Source organism: Carex rostrata, chromosome 1 (genome assembly GCF_964058835.1).
Source record: "Carex rostrata chromosome 1, lpCarRost1.2, whole genome shotgun sequence".
Taxonomy (NCBI): Eukaryota; Viridiplantae; Streptophyta; class Magnoliopsida; order Poales; family Cyperaceae; genus Carex; species Carex rostrata.
In genome coordinates, this window is record NC_135918.1 from 14988081 (window position 1) to 15007173 (window position 19093).

Consider the following 19093-nt stretch of genomic DNA (forward strand, 5'->3'; position numbering starts at 1 on the left):
CCCGGAATTTTTATTCCGGACCGCGGAAAAAGATTCACGACCCGAAAAAAAAAAAAAAAAAAATTTCCGACCGCAGATATTTTCCACGGCCCGGATTTTTTTTTTTTTTTTTTTTTAGAATTTGGAGTTAGGAAAATAATGTTTTTTTGGAATTTTTTGTCCAACTTTGCACCTCTGATTAACATAAAAAAACACCTCTAAAAAGTATGAAAATTTACCGACATGTATTCTTGACTTCATAGAATAAGACTGTGAAGTTTCATACAAAATCTCAAAACAGATCGTGAGATATCGGCTCTCAAAAATTGCCCGAAATGCTGAAGGAGTGCTTCTGAACCCAAATTTGCACCTCTGATTAACATATCAAAAAACCTTCAAAACTCATAAAACTTTACCGACATATATTATAGACTTTATAGAACAAGACTGTAAAGTTTTATACAAAATATCAAAACAGATCGTCAGATATCGGCTCTCAAAAATTGTCCGAACTGCTGAAGGAGTGCTTCTGAGCCCAACTTTGCACCTTTGATTTTCATATCAAAAAAGCTTCAAAACTCATAAAAATTTACCGACATACATTCTATACTTTATAGAACAAGACTGTGAAGTTTTATACAAAATATAAAAACAGATCGTCAGATATCGGCTCTCAAAAATTGCCCGAACTGCTGAAGGAGTGCTTCTGAGCCCAACTTTGCACCTCTGATTAACATATTAAAAAACCTTCAAAACTCATAAAAATTTACCGACATGCATTTCAGACTTTATAGAACAATACTGTGAAGTTTTATACAAAATATCAAAACAGATCGTGAGATATCGGCTCTCAAAAATTGCCCGAACTGCTGAAGGAGTGCTTCTGAGCCCAACTTTGCACCTTTGATTAACATATCAAAAAACCTTCAAAACTCACAAAAATTTACCGACATGCATTCTAGACTTTATGGAACAAGACTGTGCAGTTTTATACAAAATATCAAAACAGATCGTGAGATATCGGCTCTCAAAAATTGCCCGAACTGCTGAAGGAGTGCTTCTGAGCTCAACTTTGCACCTCTGGTTAACATATCAAAGCACCTTCAAAAATCATGAAAATTTATTGACATGCATTTTTGACATCATAGAACAAGACTGAAGTTTCATAAAAAATATCAAAACAGACCGTGAGATAATGAAACATAACAAAACTAAAAACTGAAACATAATAAAACATATACTAAGAAGATAATAAAACTAAACATAACAAATCAAAACTCAAACATAACAAAACTGAACTCTCTCTGAAGGAGTGCTTCTGAGCCCAAATTTGCATCTCTAATTAACATATCAAAAAAATCATGAAGCACTCCTTCAACAATTCGGACAATTTTTGAGAGCCGATATTTCACGGTCTGTTTTGATATTTTGTATGAAACTTCACAGTCTTATTCTATGAAGTCAAAAATATATGTCGATAAATTTTCACGAGTTTTGAAGGTGATTTGATATGTTAACCAAAGGTGCAAAGTTGAGCTCAGAAGCACTCCTTCAGCAGTTCGGGCAATTTTTGAGAGCCGATATCTCACGATTTGTTTTGATATTTTGTATAAAACTTCACAGTCTTGTTCTATAAAGTCTAGAATGCATGTAGGTAAATTTTCATGCTTTTTGGAGGTGCTTTGATATGTTAACCAGAGGTGCAAAGTTTGGCTCAAAAGCACTCCTTCAGCAGTGCGGGCAACTTTTGAGAGCCGATATCTCACGATCTGTATTGATATTTTGTATAAAACTTCATAGTCTTGTTCTATAAAGTCTAGAATGCATGTCGGTAAATGTTCATGCTTTTTGGAGGTGCTTTAATATGTTAACCAGAGGTGCAAAGTTGGGCTCAGAAGCACTTCTTCAGCAGTGCGGGCAATTTTTGAGAGCCGATATCTCACGATCTGTTTTGAGATTTTGTGTGAAACTGGCGGGCAATTTTTGGGCTCGACTCAAAATTAACAAGTTTGAGCTAAGGCGTAGCTCGCTCGCGAGCTGGCGAGCCAGCTCGGTCCAAGTATGAATTTGTACATTGGTATAAATTTGTGTGAATTTAGTATGCATGAATTTATTTTGTGAACTGTGTTTGTATGAATTTGAAGATTTAGTAATTTAATATGTATGAATTTAGTTACAAACTTAATTTATGACAGTTGACTTTGTTGTTCTTAGGGGCACCGCTAATTAGCTCGAAAACTGAAAATAAATTACAATTAAAAGTAAAAGAGATGAGTTTAGAGAAATTGACACGCGGGATGATAACGGAGTTCGGCAAAACAATGGCCTACGTCTCCGGGGCGTCGCAACCTCTTTCTAGGTGCGCCTTTCTATTACCCAATATGAAAGGATTACAATTGTGAACCGTGAGCCCTTACAAAACGGGAAGTCACGGCCAATGAGAGATGAGCGCCGGCGAGCCCTTACAACCAAGGGAAGTCACACGAGCAACTCGAGGTTTGAGCCGGCGAGCCCTTACAAACAAGGGAAGTCACACAAGCTACTCAAGAACAAGAGAAACACTCAATAGATCACTCTAACCTAATCTAATTAGAGATTAGTGAAGTGGATTTGAGGTTGTTTGAGATTGATTGAGAGATATTGAAGTTTTAAGCTCAATCAACAATGGTGGAACCAAGCTCTCAGAAAATCGCCTCTTTTGAAGTTTAGGGACGGCTAGGTTGAATTGGGAAGAAAGCCCAATTAACTATTTATAGAGTCAGCTCAAAAACGAGTTAATTGGGCTAAAACGTTACAACGTTTTCAGAAAATGTTACAACGTTTTCCTTTTAGGTTTTCAATTTCCTGACAGCTCAGCTAATCGATCCAAAACGTTACAACGGTTGTAAAACGTTACATAACGTTTTGTTCTGTAAAATCTTGATCAAAAACAGGAATTGTTTGAAGGCTGAATTTAATTAAAACGTTACATAACGTTTTAAAACGTTACAGAAAATGTTATAACTTTTTAAAACGTTACAGCACATTTTCTAAAACGTTACAGATAACGTTGTAACGTTTTAAAACATTACATCATAGTTTCTAAAACGTTACAGAAAACGTTGTAACTTTTTAAAACGTTACAGCATATTTTTTTTTATTCCTTTGCCTTTGATCAAGTTGTTTCACAGCGTTTTATTAAGGTATAATCGTTATAACGTTTTACAAACGTTACCAACGTTTTTATCCTGTTGAAACAACATCAAAAACATTTTACCAAGTTTAGATTTTACAATTTACATTCTTGATAAGTCTTCATGATTTCTTCAGTCCAAGTATTCCATATTGCAATTTCATTTGATTTAAACCTGTATAATTCTAAAATAGAAGAAATCGTAAAATTCAATAGTTGTATGTTTTTGCAAATTAGTCAAATAGACTAAAAAGATTATTGCTAGAACAACAATCTCCCCCTTTTGACGATTTGCAAAAACATACAATGCGAGTAAGTGCATAAATGGAATTTTTGCTCAATTTGGTTTACCCAATTGTTATTTTGCACGTTTAGCAATTTCTCCCCCTTTTGGAAATCGACGAAAGGGAGAAAAATTAGCACAAATTAAAAGTGCTCCCCCTCAAAATATGCACTCCCCCTCAATTTAGTAATATGATACCGATAATTCACAAATGAGATAAAATTGAGGGATTACTCTAATACTTAATGTCAAACATTTTACAAATCCATTTAAATGTCACAATTTTAAAGCAATGATTATCAATCGACAAATCAATTCAATGCATATCAATTCATATAAAATAATACAATTCATGCATTTCAATATATCACACAACTTGTCAAGATTCTAAGATACACAATTCTACTCATTCAACAATTTTGCAATTTAACCCTTAACAAGTTATCAATTCATACAATTCATATAAATTCCTACATCTCATACATATCAATCATCAATAAATAAATTTCCAAGATATAGCAATTCAAACAAGTCAAGTAATTGATATTTTTGCATTTAAATCCCTACTATATCCTTAATTCATAAAATCCAACAATTTAGCAATTTTTGTAAGAATTGGCAATTTGGTTTTTGTTGTCGATATGTATGAGTCATAACTAACACAAATATTTTTATTTTGCTTAGTTTTATGGCACTAGTGTTGTCACACATAATTGGTATGTAGCGGAAGCGAATTTCATAATTATGCAGAGTTTAGATTGCGCATAATATTTGTGTGTAACAACAACTATCAATGATCCAAGCATTTTGTTTATGAGGTGCAATCAATCACTCCTACAATAGTATATATTAGTTATTGTTGAGTTAGTAACTAACATATACCTTGTTTAATCTCCCCCTTGATTTTTGGCAAATTGAATAAATTAGGGGAGATTATGTATGAATCTAAACTAGTTTAGCTTTAGGAACCCAAACAACATTTGAGTTGTTGTCTCCATTCCTAAACCTACACTCTAAGGAGGTATGGCCAATTTTGCAACAATAATTACAAAATGTAATTGATGGCTTTTGAGCAATAGAACCTTGCTTGAAAGTGGATTGGTATTGATGCTTAATTTCATGCATGCTACACCTATGACTATCATGAGACCTATTTGCAACTTTAGATGTGACACTCTTAGTTTTGTTGAAATCAAATCGATTGTGATGTTGGGGAACATCTCTAGCTACACCATTTCTTTGAGTTTGGTTTTGTAAATCATTTTTATTTTTAAGTTCATAAAACCATCCATCGGATCCTTTGAAATAAGTTTTGTTTAACCCCTTTGGATTAAACATGTTCTTATCACTATTTTGAAAATTATTTTTGTTCTTGAAATTTCTTTTGTTGTACTTATACGTAAATGCATAATTTGATGACTTTTTATCTTGTTTAGAATTTGAGGCATGAGAAGACTTCAATTTGGATGACTCCTTGTTCAAGGGAGTTAAACCATTTTTGGTAAAGAATTGATAAGTTGAGTATTGCTCACAATTAAACTTAAGTTTGGTATTTGGAATACTTGAAGTTTGAGAATGTTCCCCTTTTTCTTTTGGGCCTTGTATGTGATTGGATTTAAATGAGGATTTACCCTTCTTAAATCCAAGACCAATTCTATCTATTTTATGATAAGATTGATCATGTATCAAATTACTCACATAATAAGGATCTAGACTAGTGACATTTGAAGATTCACTAGGAGACCTTAATGCCCTATTTTCGGTCTCTAAGGTTTGAACTTTAACCTTTAATATGCCTATTTCACCTATGTGCGATGTTTTTAAATTCCTAACTTCACATTCTAACATGTCATTTTTAGCAATCAATTTTTGAATAATACCTTCATTTTCAACCAAGATTCTATTGGACTCATCAAGGAGAGATTGCCACCTAAGTTCATCATCATACCGTGTTAGAATCTCATTTGTGAAATTGCTTGTATCATTGGTTTCTAACTGATTGGTACACAAGTCATGTTTGGTCTCATCAATTGAATCATTATATTCTTCACCACCTTCTTCCTCATCGGTCAATTCATCTTCGGTATCAAGATCATTAAGACCAAAACTTAAATGTACCTCATTAGCGGAGCTAGTTGAGGCTTCAATTTCATCACCTTCCTTGTTGATGTTTCTTGATTTGACAAGGTCTTTAAAGAATTCGATGGTGGTCTCATCGGTGATATTCTTGCTTGCGATAATCGAGTCGACATCAATTGCCGAGAGACCTTCATCTACACTTGCCATCAATGCAAGGTTTGTCTCTTGTTCATTTTCCGACTCCATGTCGGATTGCTCCGCCTCGCTCTCATCCGAGAATAAGGCTTGCAAGGCTTTAGCCTTTTTCTTGGCCTTGTACCCGTCCAATTGGAAGCAAGTTTGAGTGGTGTGCCATTTTCTATGACATGCGAAGCACATCACTCTTTTGTTCTTCTCTTCTCGTTCCTTGTTGTAATTTATTTCGAGATCAAGCATGTCTTGAAATATTTTGGATAGGAGAAGGGTATTTTTGGAGGTCTTATGATCAATTTTGTTTATAAATTGATCATTTGAGAGACAAGTGTTTGAGGAGCTAGAAGGTTTTTGGTTTTGAGCCGAAAATGCCATGGTTTTGAATTTTGAACTTTGCTTTGGGTTTCCGGATTGCCGAAGTTTCTCTTCGAAGCTTCGTAAGTGTGCATAGAGATCATCCGGTGTGAGTGAGTCATGTGTGCCTTGAATTGCTTCTAGCGTACTCACCAAGCCGGACCATTTGTCTCTCATGAGCATGATACTCAATAGCTTCCCTATAATTTTATTGTTAGAAAGCGGTTCTCCCAACTCGGTAAATTCATTTTGGATATGCATAAGTCTATTATACATATCCTCAATGCTTTCGCCATCTTCAACCTTAAAGGTTTCAAATTTGGCTTCTAAACCGGTTAATTTGGTTCGTTTAATTTGGGTATTTCCCTCATACCGGTTTACAAGGGCATCCCACATTTCTTTTGCGGTTGAAGAGCTACCAAAGATTAAGGCAACCGATTCACTAACCAAGTTAATTATGGCATTAATTGCAAGATCATTGTCTTTCTTGGTTTGTTTGGATTCGGGAGTCTCGATTTTAATGTCGGTGGTAGTGGTAGTGAATATTGGTGTATACCCCTTGTTAACCACATCCCATAACTCAAGAATGTTTAAATAATTGATCATGGTTTTCTTCCAATGCATAAAATTTTTGGTCGAATTGCCAAAAATTAGGGGTTCCATCACGGGTCTATAGGGTGCCATTTGACAAATTGATCTAACTCTAATTAAGTGTGCCTTAATTTGAGTAACTTGCTCTGATACCACTTTGTTGAAATAAGGGGCACCTCTAATTGAACAAAAACTGAAAATAAATTGCAATTAAAAGTAAAAAAGATGAGTTTAGAGAAATTGACACGCGGGATGATAACGGAGTTCGGCAAAACAATGGCCTACGTCTCCGGGGCGTCGCAACCTCTTTCTAGGTGCGTCTTTCTATTACCCAATATGAAAGGATTACAATTGTGAACCATGAGCCCTTACAAAACAGGAAGTCACGGCCAATGAGAGATGAGCGCCGGCGAGCCCTTACAACCAAGGAAAGTCACACGAGCAACTCGAGGTTTGAGCCGGCGAGCCCTTACAAACAAGGGAAGTCACACAAGCTACTCAAGAACAAGAGAAACACTCAATAGATCACTCTAACCTAATCTAATTAGAGATTAGTGAAGTGGATTTGAGGTTGTTTGAGATTGATTGAGAGATATTGAAGTTTTAAGCTCAATCAACAATGGTGGAACCAAGCTCTCAGAAAATCGCCTCTTTTGAAGTTTAGGGACGGCTAGGTTGAATTGGGAAGAAAGCCCAATTAACTATTTATAGAGTCAGCTCAAAAACGAGTTAATTGGACTAAAACGTTACAACGTTTTCCTTTTAGGTTTTCAATTTCCTGACAGCTCAGCTAATCGATCCAAAACGTTACAACGGTTGTAAAACGTTACATAACGTTTTGTTCTGTAAAATCTTGATCAAAAACAGGAATTGTTTGAAGGCTGAATTTAATTAAAACGTTACAGAAAACGTTATAACTTTTTAAAACGTTACAGCACAATTTCTAAAACGTTACAGAAAACGTTGTAACGTTTTAAAACGTTACATCATAGTTTCTAAAACGTTACAGAAAACGTTGTAACTTTTTAAAACGTTACAGCATATTTTTTTTTATTCCTTTGCCTTTGATCAAGTTGTTTCACAGCGTTTTCTTAAGGTATAATCGTTATAACGTTTTACAAACGTTACCAACGTTTTTATCCTGTTGAAACAACATCAAAAACACTTTACCAAGTTTAGATTTTACAATTTACATTCTTGATAAGTCTTCATGATTTCTTCAGTCCAAGTATTCCATATTGCAATTCCATTTGACTTAAACATGTATAATTCTAAAATAGAAGAAATCGTAAAATTCAATAGTTGTATGTTTTTGCAAATTAGTCAAATAGACTAAAAAGATTATTGCTAGAACAACAGACTTTATAATATATTTGTTAGTGTAATAATCTAGAAGTCAATAATACGATAATTTATCATAAAGCTTTGTTCATGAATTGGATGATTAATATCATTTTGTTGCCTTGAGTATTATTGAATTTATGAATCATTTCGAGTTCATGACTGAAATTGTGAAACTCCATAATATAGATAATATATACTCTTAAAAGGTCACTGACCAAGGTAATTAGCAGGAACACTAATTACCGCTATAAGGTTAGTATGTGGATTAAAAGATGGTTAAGTTTTACAAACCACCTGACACGAGATGTCATTTTAATCACATAGATACATGTTCTAGGAACATGGTATTTGACAGACCCCGAATGAGACATTAAATAGAATTGTGTTCGTGTCATTTATGTTTTCATTCAGTGTCACGCTCTACAGTATGAGGTATTTATCGTTCCCACTAAGAAATATGTATGTGTGATTGTTATCTAACGCTGTCCGTAAAAAGCAGTCATAAGGGTAGCTTTTCCATATGTATAGCTTAGCTGAGGAAGTGATAGTTTACCAAGAATACTATTTGTCTCTCGTATCTCTATACGAGCTATAGCATCACTGGGCCCCTTGATAGAGTGAGATTATCTGCTAGCGGTATAATTACAAGAGTAATTATATTTGATAATCTGCTCAAGATCAAGAAAAGATTCAGTTAGCAAGGATGACACACATCTACCTTGAAACTGATCTGATAGCTATGAGACAGAAGAACAGACACAAGTAAATTGTTTACTGAATCGTGATATTGTACAGTACAGCATCATCTGTGCAATTGGATGGTCATGATGTGTTGCCAGATGCCACCCATGACTAACAGAAGTTAAAACAGTTTTAACTCTGTTTACCAACATAACACAGATCCTATTGGGTCACACCATATAGGAGCTACTCGGAGAATCTTATTGTGATTGATTATAAATTGGTTATGATCAATAATAAGATGGTTATAATTAATTATACGTGTTATAATTAAATTATAAATGTTATGTAAAAATAACAAGCAAAAACATTGGTTAATTTATAAACGTGTGTGACACGTTGTATAAAAGTTAACCGGTTAATTTATAAATGTGCAGGACACGTTGTATAAATTATCGAAACAACAAACCGCAAGAAAAATATATATATAATTGTTCAGAATAATTATACGAATATTATTTGTGTTCGGGCTGAGGGCATTCGGGTCTTTTCAGATTCGTCCTTATCCGCAGACATGTCATCGATCCTATCCAGATGGCATGTCATCAATCCTATCCACAAGGGCAAAATGGTCATTTCACACCTATGCCACCTTGCATGTGTAGAAGCATGGAGAAGAGTGTGGAAGGGTGTGGAAGGGGTATTTTGGTCATTTCACATATAAAATGATGAGGTGTCAATGGCATACCTTGTAAATAGGCCGAACTTGGAGGGTATTTCGGTCTTTTGCGAACCTCCTCAAAACACTATAAATAGAGGTGGAGGGGTAGAGAGAAATTCACCAATTCACTCGTACCGTTTCGTGCAGAATCAGATCGGTATTTTCTCTCTTTCTTGGTTTCTCTCCCAAATAGTGTTTCGGTTGAGAAAAGAAAGTTATACGTAGTTGACGTATAATCTTGCGGGTTGTTGTAGAGTATATTTACGGGATCGATGAATAGTGTTTTACTGAATTTCGCGGTATGTCAGTTTTGCATATTGATGAAACTGAGCAACCGAAAATTCGTGTTTACGGGTTTTCGTCTTTTCCCCATGAATAGTGTTTTTGCAGAATTCCGCGGTTTATGGTATTTCTGGCAGAAGAAATAAATCGCTCTCCGGTTAGTCCTGGTGGATAACCGATAGAGGCATCAGACGTCTGATGCTCCGTTTCGAGTCGATTCCTTCCCTGGTGAGGCTCTACTCGCTCGGTCTGCATTCCAACTGTGATTTGGAAACAAGGTATAAATATGTTATATTAATCTATTTAATTTGTAAGTAGATTAAAGTTTTAGAAATCAATCATGGAGTAGATCTGTAAAATGATTAAATTGGGTTTTGATGCCAAAGGAATACTGAAGGTGGACCGCCTTGGAAAGTTTCCTGACATACCCCTTTTAATCCTGAGTTTAAGTTGGCCGTAGAAATTTTTGTTCTACGGTCATTCCGCACCTTAAGCCTAAACGGGGTTTCGGTCAGCACACCGCGTGAAAACCCCAACAATATTATCTAAAACATTTGGGCTTTTGGCCTACGAGCTGGCTCGGCTCGGCTCGCTCGTTGTCAAAACGGGGTTTCACGAGCTGGCTCGGCTCGCTCGTTGTCAAAACAAGCGAGCCATGAGCCACTATTTCAGCTCGGATCCAAATGTTGGCTCGCTCATGACTCGCTCGTTGCTAAAACGAGCGAGCCATGAACTTGGTCTAGCTCGGACCGAGCCGGCTCGTTGCCAGCCCTATAGCTGGGTATGGGACGGGAGTCGCTGGTCGACAGACTAACCCGTTCGTGATTTTTTTTTTTCTGCTCGTGGAACAGAACAGTCTACATCGCCCCGAGTGTTTCTTTTGTTTTTGTTGGCGGTTGGACGGGAACAAATTTACCGTCTTTGATTTTTTTGTTTAGTAAATTTGATTAGTGGACGATGGAGTTGGATTAGTGGGGACGGAGTAAAATGTCATGTCTGGTAGGACGGGTGAAACCACCCTGTTTTACCTAGATATTAAATTTCCACCAAATCAATCCCCTTTTGTGATATTTTATTTATTTTTTTTTTAATAATAAAAAAATTGAAAATAGGGCTGCACAAAAAAGTTTGTAGTTCGTGAATCAATTTGAATTTGATTTGAAAAAATTTTTGCAATTAATTCAATTTGAAAATAGTTTGTTCTGAACAAATAAAACTCAAACTGAGTATAATTCGTTCGAAATTGATTAACGAATGATGCATGAACCAAATTTATATTAGAGCTCAAAATTGTTAATATAATGATAACTTATAATAGAAAAATATTTTAGCAGCGTAAAAGGTAAGAGAATCTTTGGCTGGCCCATAATCCATTAGTGTGAATTCGTGAAAAGTAAAAGGAAACCGTGTGAATTTTGTTCCACACGAAAAAAACTAATGGATAAACTACCGGTATAACTAGGGCTATAAAAAAAAATTGTAGTTTGTAATTCGATTTGAAAAAATTTGAGTTCACAATTAAGTTGTTAAGTTGAAGTTTGTTCTGAAACAAATCAAACCAGTTCAATTTGAATCTTAGTCAAACTCAAGCTCGGGTAAGTTTGATTTGGTTCGATTTGTTTGCAACCCTAGTTATGATACCTCAAATTAAAATATATATATATATATATATATATATATATATATATAGAGTACGGCTAACGCGCTTCCTCTAGCATATGGGCCGAAATGCTTCCGGTGGAAATTTGAAATTTCAAAATCCAAAAAGTCGATCTGAACCGTTCATCTTCTTCTCCATATTAATATTTGCTTGGAGACCAAATTTTACATTTTTCTGAATTTTTTTACTATTTATTAAGCCACTTTGAAAATTGCTGATCCAACGGTGGCTTACCAAACAGTAAAAATCAGAAGCTACCGTTGGATCAGCGATTTTCAAAATGGCTTAATAAATAGTAAAAAATTTCAGAAAAATGTAAAATTTGGTCTCCAAGCAGATATTAATATGGAGAAGAAGATGAACGGTTCAGATCGACTTTTTGGATTTTGAAATTTCAAATTTCCACCGGAAGCATTTCGGCCCATATGCTAGAGGAAGCGCGTTAGCCGTACTCTATATATATATATATATATATAGATATATATTAAGTATAAAATTATAATTTTGGATAAATGTAAATGTAAATGTAATTTAGATTCATAAATGAAATTTGAAAATTCGAAACTTTATATTCAAGTAATTGAATTTTACACTAACAAATTGATTATGATAAGGAAAACAAAATGACCCGACACACGAAAGGACACACCGAGCCCACCTCATCTCATCCTCTCTCTTGTGTTTTAATTTCCTTTTATTCTTTCTGTCGAAAGGACGTGATTGGCTCTTCTATCTCTCTTCGGCATTTAATGCCATTGCTCCTCTCCTTGTCTCTCTTACAATCGGACCCCACACCTCATTTAACCCCTCTACCATTTATTTCCCTCTCTGACAGGATGGCCCCACATCCTCTCTCTCTTCCTTTCTTTTATACGGGCGCAGCCCTCAACCTCTCTCGCCCTCTCTGCCTCACGGACCCCACTATAAATATCTCTCTCGTTCGCCGCTGTCTTTCCCTTGTCAGGGAGTCCGTACGGGCGATGACTCTCACTCACTCACCCTTGCAATTTCGTCGCTGTGTCCCGAAACAATGTACTTACCAAGATTTGAAGGTTGTGCGTGGCATATTGTCCTGGCAAGTGGCAACCAAAAGTAAATCGACTAATTTAATTGAATTATGTTAGATCGAACAGTAGTGTTATTCTGTTTCCAGTGCTTAAGTCTGTCTTGTTTAATTTTTTAAATTTAAATTGAGCACATTTATTTTGGTAGAGATTATGAAGCAATTCCAGATCGGGGCCCATTTGCCAGGGGCGGTGCCAATCTCTACCAGAAAGCTCCGCATCTGTCCGTAAGAGTAGTTTTTTATTTTCTTCACAGTACCAACGACCGAGTGTGTTGTAGCTCACATGTTGTTTTCATGAATCATACGCTATTCCTTTCAAATGAAAAGTAATTGACTAAATCAACCATTACAATAGAAAATCATCATTTATTTCATAAAAAAAAAATCATCATTTATGAGGTAACACTTTTTAACTTTTTATCAATTTGGGTCATTTTTTCAATTGTTTGCCTGCCAGTCAAATATGCATGGGCCCTTGAATATTGTTTGCGTGCACGGCGTTACAAGAGAAGAGATGGAGGTAAGATTAGGAGTTTGTATCATTTGCATTAATTCAAATTTTGAGATTGAAATCCGAACCTCCAATCAAAATAATTAATTAAACCTCATACAAATTAAATGCCTACATTTTGGATTAGAGGAATTGGACGTACATCCAATAAAACTTCATTATTTGAAAATTTTCCCATTTAAATTTCAAACTAGAATATTTACCATGAAAAGCTCAATTCATTTGCTCTCTCCATAAAATCTCTTCAAGGAGATGACACTAAAATTTCACTAAATTTTTTCTTGTTATTTAACTTGTTAGATATTGTTGTTTTTTTATTATTAACTTGTATTGAGGAAACGCGTGAGCATTCTTGTGTAGGAGTTCGGATCTTCTAAAGTAATTCAACTTTTTAGTTTAGATCCGGACCGTTAGATTAAAATGGCCCCATGTGCTCCACCTTGGGGCTGAATTGGCCCAGATTCGAGTTGGACGGTCTGGATTGAAACTCAAAAATTGGATTACTTCAGAGATTCTGGACCCTCTTGTGTAAGGAGTGTATATTATTTGTTTTATTTTTATAAATGATGTGGTTTCTACAAGCTGAAATCGTTTTGGGTTTACCTATATCAACTAATATATGTCACGTGTGAACAACAGAGAAAGGTGCCTTCTAGAACTATTGAAAAAGGCGCAAATGTCAATTTTTAGTTGAGGAATGGTAAAACCTTTGCATCCAAAATGTCTTCATGTATATATATTTTTTTTATAGTGCTTATATTCTAGGAATAAAAATTCTGAATTTACATATAAGTAGTTAATGTTAAGTATCATATTTCGTGATACAGTTAAAAGCTGGATGCAAAAATATTTTTAAAAAATTGTTTTTCTTTATCTAAAAGTTATCACTAATAAAAGTATCGTTTTTTTAGTTACCACCCATTAATTTCGAATTCAGATTCCGCCACGTTCGCAGACTGAATCCGCGCACGGATCCCGTACCCGTTCGTGTACTGGGCCTGCGGACCGATCCGCTCACAGCTTGGGCCTGCGCACCGACCCGTTTGCACCCCTGGTCTGCGTTCCTACCCGTCCGACCATTTCCTTTAAATTTTTAACAGGCGATGCGCAGCGAATTCACATCCTCTCCAATACCTGATAAGGGAATCTTTTACAATTACTAGATCTTAACCGTACTTTTTAACGTGGCACGAATCTCAAAGCCAAAAAATGGGGCCCCCTACAGTGACCCGAATCCCAAGCCGGTTGAGATTTAATCTCAAACCGTAAAGTAAGTGATCCTCTGCAATAATTGTGCAATACCTGAGAGGATACGGGTTCATGCGCAGCTACTCGTATAGCTCTCCTACCCGTTCGGTGGCATTCACTATGCAGCTACTCGTATAACATTTTAATATCGAGATTATAAAACATTTAATAAAGGGCTATATTCCCGATAACAATAACAGTGATTGATACTTCACAGCTCAATATATTTCATCATTAACAACTAAAACTGAATTGCCAATATTCCAAACTTTTGTTGAATGACCAGTAAATGCATATATTTCACTAAATTCTATACAGAACTTATTATAGACAACATATTTGAAAGTATTGATTTAGTTCGTTATCGATAAATCTTTTTACACTAACAGCTGTACCTCTGTCCGCCACAGGAAAACAAAATCAAAAAAATAATATTCTGGTTACATCACCGCCAGTTAAAAATTTAAAGGAAATGGTCGAACGGGTAGCAACGCAGACCAGGGGTGCGAACGGGTCGGTGCGCCGATCCAATATGCGAACGGGTCGGTGTGCAGGTCCAGTACGCGAACGGGTTCGAGATCCGTGCGCTGATTCAGTCTGCGAATGTGGCGGAATCTGAATTCGGAATTAATGGGTGGTATTCATTTAATTCTGATTTATTGGGGTGGTAACTAAAAAAACGGTAAAAGACAAAACAAGCGCTAACCATTGATTTTTTAAATGGTTATTCTCAAAATTATATTCTATTTTTTTTATATTAATATAATGAAAACCAGTGCCAATTGTCTGAGAAAAAGCTGATCTTAATAAACGGAATCAACTATGTCATGAATTTAATTGGGCATCATATTTAGTTTGAGGGTGGAGATTTTGCTCAAAGGAATTTGGACAAAAATCTTATCTAAAAGTTGGGTCTCAGCGTCATAATTCACACAAATAGTTTAGATTCACCGGACAATGTAAATTTATGAAGTTATAAATTCATTGATATGAATCAGATTGAACGGTTTAGATCTGACTTTGGATATAAACTCAACTTTGGATATGAATCAGATTCCAAGGCGTGTACTTCTATAATTTCCCAAAATTGGTACAGTACCAACGACCAAGTGTGTTGTGGGTCACATGTTTTCATGAATCTTACGCTATTCCTTTCAAATGAAAAGTAATTGACTAAATCAACCATTACAATAGAAAATCATCATTTATGAGGTAACACTTTTTAACTTTTTATCAATTTGGGTCATTTTTTCAATTGTTTGCGTGCATGGCGTTACAAGAGAAGAGATGGAGGTAAGATTAGGAGTTTGTATCATTTGCTTTAATTCAAATTTTGAGTTTGAAATCCGAACCTCCAATCAAAATAATTAATTAAACCTCATACAAATTAAATGCCTACATTTTGGATTAGACGAATTGGACGTACATCCAATAAAACTTCACTATTTGAAAATTTTCCCATTTAAATTTCAAACTAGAATATTTATCATGAAAAGCTCAATTCATTTTCTCTCTCCATAAAATCTCTTGAAGGAGATGACACTAAAATTTCACTAAATTTTTTATTGTTATCTAACTTGTTAGATATTGTTGTTTTTTTTATTATTAACTTGTATTGAGGAAACGCATCAGCATTCTTGTGTAGGAGTTCGGATCTTCTAAAGTAATTCAACTTTTTAGTTTAGATCCAGACCGTCAGATTAAAATGGTCCCATTTGCTCCACCTTGGAACGAATTGGTCCGGATTCGAGTCAGACGGATTGAAACTCAAAAATTGGATTACTTCAGAGATTCTGACCCTCTTGTGTAAGGAGTGTACATTACTTTTGTCACTAGATTAAAAGTGGATTCTCATAAATTATTAGTTTTATTTTATAAATGACGTGGTTTGTACAAGCCAAAATCCTTTTGGGTTCACCTATGTCAACTATTACATGTCACGTGTGAACAACAAAGAAAGGTGCCTCCTAGACCTATTGAAAAAGTCGCAAATGTCAATTTCTAGTTGAGGAATGGTAAAACAATTGCATCCAAAATGTCTTCATGTATTTTTTTTTTATAGTGCTTATATGCTAGGAATAAAAATTCTGAATTTAGATATAAGTAGTTAATGTTTAATTTAGATATAAGTAGTTAATGTTAAGTATCATTTCGTGATACAGTTAAAAGCCGGATGCAAAAATATTTTAAAAAAATTGTTTTTCTTTATCTGAAGTTATCACTAATAGAAGTACAAAACAAGCGCTAACCATTGATTTTTTAAATAGTTATTCTTCAAATTATATTCTATTTTTTATATTAATATAATGAAAACCTGTGCCAATTGTCTGAGAAAAAGCTGATCTTAATAAACGGAATCACATATTTAGAAAAAGTGATATGGATTTTGAAATATAGGCGCAACAAGTCTTTCAAAAGCGTCCAGAATTTCTAATTTTCTTTTGTAATGAGACGTCGGCATTGCCTTTGAGGAACCGATCTCGTTTGGAACAGTATCAAATGCTTGAGAAGGCTTGAGAATTAGCTGATTTGAACCTCATCTTTTTTATTCTGAGAGCTATCAAGAGGTCAGGTGATCTGGTATTGCCTATTTGCTGACGCTGATCTCTGGCGTGGAGCACTGATCTGGTTTTTCTGATCATGCTGATTCGGGGAGCAGAATTTATGGTATGCATAGATTTTTATTTTCTGGTTTGGTTGTGGTTTTGTTCGTGCTGAATCTGGTATTTTACTGCTGTTTGACTTTGTAGTTCTTGTTTTCTGATTCTGGATAGAAAGCTGGTTTGGCTGTTTGCTGGTTAAGGTTATAACTTATAATTTTGAAGTTGAATTTGATATGGAGATTACTGGTTCATTAAAGTGTTTTCTGATCTGTTTTTTCTGTTCTGGGTTTTGGTTTTTGAAGTTGAGTGAGTCAGAGTTTTGTGTAAAGAAAAGGACCTAAATTAGGTCATAAATGGCATGTGCAAATTTAGGTTCTGATACCAAGACAGATTTAGAAAGAGGTATTCTTTTTGAAATACCATGACAGAAGTTGTCAGGTGTTGTTGCATTTAACATAATGAAGGCACACTTGCAATGTTCATCATACTTAGAGCAACAATTACGCCCTGCTCCTCACACTCTTTAAAGTTTAAATTACAATGTACCAGCAAAATAAGAAAGACTGAAAAAACATTGGAAAGTTAACAAAAACTCCACCAAAACCTAAAGGTGCTATCGGGTTGGGTCGGGTCTCGATACTATTATATTTGGACTTGTACTTTAAAAGTGTTCGGATCCGAATTTCGATCCATATACTTATTTATTTCAAATCGGGTTGGGTCCGGATTCGGATACCTATCTATCGGTAAATATTTCGGGTCCAGTCTTTTGGTTTCGGATAGACAAATACTCATAACTTATTTGTAGATTATTGTGTCCGGTTCGGATACGGGGCGGTTCCGAATCCGGAGCGGGTATATGTCACAACTCCAAAGCATTTGAAAAATCATTTACATTTAAATATAATTATAATTTCTTAAACATCTCATATCATAAATCATTATAATATAAATTAAAAACTACTGCCAAATAAAAATTATACTATTTATCTTGTTCATAAATAATAAAATATATCGTGTTACATAACACAATAAAAATAATAACTCTAAATTATTAGTTATCTATCTAAATTAAAAAACTACTATCCTATCGATGAGATGTTTGGCTTATCAGATTTCCAGTTGGATAACGACCCGCACACATCCCAAGGCACAGATGAGTTATTGAGCTATGTTACGATGTGTCACGAAGATGAACAGGTTGACATCATGGCGCGATGGAGGAATGCAAGTGCCTATCCAACGCTGGCAATGATGGCCCGCGACGTATTTGTCGTACCCGTGTCAACCGTCCCTTCCAAATGTTGTTTTAGTTCGGCGAATAGGATTCTCGCCGATAATCACAGTAAGTTGGGTGCACATGTTTTTTAGAAACTTATGTGCTTGAAAGATTGGATTGATACTAAAAATCGCACGCAACATGGAGATCGTCAAGCAACATCATCCGAAGTCGAAACTGAAGAAAGCGGTACCAAGCCGCGGCCCGAGGCTCATTCAGATTTAGACGGTGCGGAAGAGAGCGAACTATGCTATATGAATGAGAACTTCTATATAGGTAGTGTCAGTATAAATTTCTAATCTCTTTTAATCTTTATGATTATTTTTTAAATTATAAATTTCTAAACATTTCAATTAGTTTTTAAATTATTCATTTTAAAGAATAATTACTAACAAAAAAAAAGTTAGAACTCTGCCTATGTTATTTTATATAGCCGGTCCAAGCCCGGAATAAAGCAGAAGAGTAACTTTTATTTTTAAAAGTATTGTTTTAAAATAATTTATAATTTTTTTAAAGTAATTGATTTAAGAAATTTTTTATTTATATTTTATTGTTTTAAAGTAATTGATTTAAGATATTTTAAAGTAATTGATTTAAACAACATTGTTTTAAAATAATTCGTAATTTTGATTTATATATTATTATAACAAAAATTATTGAGTTCAAATATGCAATCATGTCAAATGAATTTTAGTTTAAATGAAATCTGATTTATATTTTATTGGTTTAAAAAGAAAAAAAAAATTAAAGTTACATGAAATCAAGACCAATCATTGTCGGGATTGGGATTGGGATTGTCCGGATCCAAAGTCCAAATTTGAGTTACATGGAATCAGGACCCTCAATTTAGTAGGTTAATTGAATTAAAGTTAGTATCATATTTACGCAAAAATTCAATTAAAACATGCATGTTAAAAGGCTAGGGAAGAAAACGGATCCAAATCTGCTCTATATCTGGTTCAGATCCGAATTTAGATAAACGAATCAACAGATTCGGATAATTTGCGGATTCGGATCTGAATAATTATTGATTATCAACTAAAGACTT